Source organism: Apis dorsata, unplaced genomic scaffold, assembly GCF_000469605.1.
Source record: "Apis dorsata unplaced genomic scaffold, Apis dorsata 1.3 scaffold_169, whole genome shotgun sequence".
Lineage (NCBI taxonomy): Eukaryota > Metazoa > Arthropoda > Insecta > Hymenoptera > Apidae > Apis > Apis dorsata.
In genome coordinates this window covers 394,415-396,604 of record NW_006263457.1, presented here as the reverse complement: position 1 = coordinate 396,604, position 2,190 = coordinate 394,415, and the positions used below count along the sequence as shown (strand labels likewise).

At 50.5% G+C, this 2,190-nt stretch overlaps 1 long non-coding RNA gene across 1 annotated transcript in view; it reads right to left on the bottom strand.

Annotated features, from left to right (window-relative positions):
- Nucleotides 1-1,601, bottom strand: part of LOC116185398 — a 13,622-nt gene extending 12,021 nt beyond the window's left edge. The window contains exon 1 of the long non-coding RNA XR_004150240.1: nucleotides 1,591-1,601. This is a non-coding gene — a long non-coding RNA (uncharacterized LOC116185398). The remainder of the gene's footprint in view (nucleotides 1-1,590) is intronic.
- Nucleotides 1,602-2,190: the final 589 nt, after the last annotated feature.

Sequence of the window (2,190 nt, the reverse complement as noted above, 5' to 3'; positions counted from 1 at the left end):
CTACGCATCGATGCGTGCGACGCGAAGTCGCTACGTGAACTGAGGCGCCTCCGCTCGGGTGCGTACTAGATTGGAGCCAGCACGTTGCCAGCACGGTGGATGGTGTGCACGTCGTGGTTAGTCCTGGCCGGCAACGGGAAACGCCTAGAGGAGTGGCCATGCCCGACCAATCCGGTGCTTTGCTAGCTCGCCGTGTGCCGGAGGGTGCTTAATTGCAGACACCAACCCCTCTCGACCTGCCCAAGGATCGATCACCGTGCAACCACCGCTCTCCTCGAGCCTTTATTGCTCCTACATTCCGGAATTGGGGCCCTCCTCGATTTCTGGGGCCGTTCTCCTCCACGCAACGAGGATTCCACGATCTTTGTTCGAATTCGAACAATCCAAGTTGATTGCTTTTGTCCGAATTTAATTTTTAAAATTTTTAAAATTGTTTCGGGGGAGGAGGGGGAACACTTCTGCCTCGACACGAATATTTTTCTCGATGAAAGTTTGAACGAAGAGGATATCCACTTCGAGGTGTTGTTATTAATTAGAGAAGAGGAGAGCTCCGCGGAATAGATCGCGACGAGCTCGCAATCAGCTGGTCCCGAGGCTAAGGGGGTGTCCCTAGTAGGATCCTCCTACTTCCTACCTTCTCCATCCCTTTGCCTCCGACCCCAGGTACCCGCATCCAAGACAACGGCCCGTTACGCTTCGATCGAACCTGAACCCACCACGCAAACATATCTGCCGAGGTGAGCGCGTCCTCGGAATTGAAGAGTTGCCGCGATTCCCACCTAAAGGACGGGGCACGGTTAATAATAATTCCTGCCTCGTAGTGAACTCCTCGAGAGTGAACCGAGGATTCGATAGTTTTTAAAGAAATCGTCGAAATATTATGAAATTGGCGAATAATTGGGGACGACCCAATTGTCGATCTAATGCCCTTAATTTAAAGAGAATGATAACATTTCTTTTGCGCGACGACGCGTATCCNCGCACGTGCGATTTCGAGTATCGGGCACGTGCGCTCCCGATAACTCCACTTCCTACCACGTGTTCACAGGTGTGCCTGAACACGGCTCTTAATTAATAAGAAGACGCTTGCAACTACTGGTAAACTCGAATTGGTAACGCTCGAATCGATACGCCGGAGAGAAATTTGTTTCGGGGGGCGTAAAAAAGGAAGGCGAAGAAGAAACAGTCGGTCAAAGGGCAGGGATTTCCGTGTGCCGGGTGATGGCTCTCTCACCCCTTCCATAGTTCTCCGGGAGAACTGGCATCGAAAGAAGGGAGGGGATGGTGTCAAGGGGTCGAGTGGAAAGAGATCGAAAACGCGCCCGATCAAAATATATATATATATATATATATCCTCGAAAATTCTTCCAACCACGCTTGCAAACGTTCCTTCTCCTATCTCTAAAAGATTGCTTTTTACGAGAGAAAAAAAAGAGGAAAAAAGAATCGAGAAGGAAAAAGAGAAGAGAAGAGAAGCGAGTAGCAAAGGGGTGAAGGAAGATAGCAGCGCGGAGAGAAAAGGAGGAGGGGAGGAGGAGAGGGCAGAGCGGGGAGGGGTGGAGGAAGCGGAGTTCGGGTCTGTTTAAACACAGAGGGTGTGCAATCAGGAGTGTTTGCCGGGGCACGAGCGAGCGAGCGAGCGAGCGAGCAAGCGAGCGGATCAAAGGATAAACGCGGATGGGGTGGGTGGGCCGGCTGATAGCGCTCTGATTTGATTGTTGGCCACGGCTATTGTCCCCGACACTGGCCCTATTGTACTTGTCCCCGTGTCGGTACAGCCTCGGTACTTGCACACAGGTAGCGCCACGGCTGGAACTACGCTTCTGCCTGTGACACTATCTCTTTGCCGGTCGCCATTCCGTTTCCAAGCTGGCGAGCCTCGATACGACCGACAATTATTGCGGAAATATCGCTGAAAAAAATTGCGCCTACCCCCATTCTCGCCTCTCTCTCTCTCTCTCTCTTTTTCTTTACTTTTTCCAATCCTCTCTCCCTTCTTTTTTTTTCTCCTTTCTCTCTCTCTCTCTCTGCCTTCCACCTTCTACCATTGTCTAGGTGTCTCGTGTATTTTTATGACTTCTCGGTGAGCGAGTTTTGCCGCGATTTTCACGAGCGGATTATATTTTTTTTTTTTTTTTTTTTTTTTGCACCATACATTTCGATACAAAGCTCCGCGTACGGGATTAATCT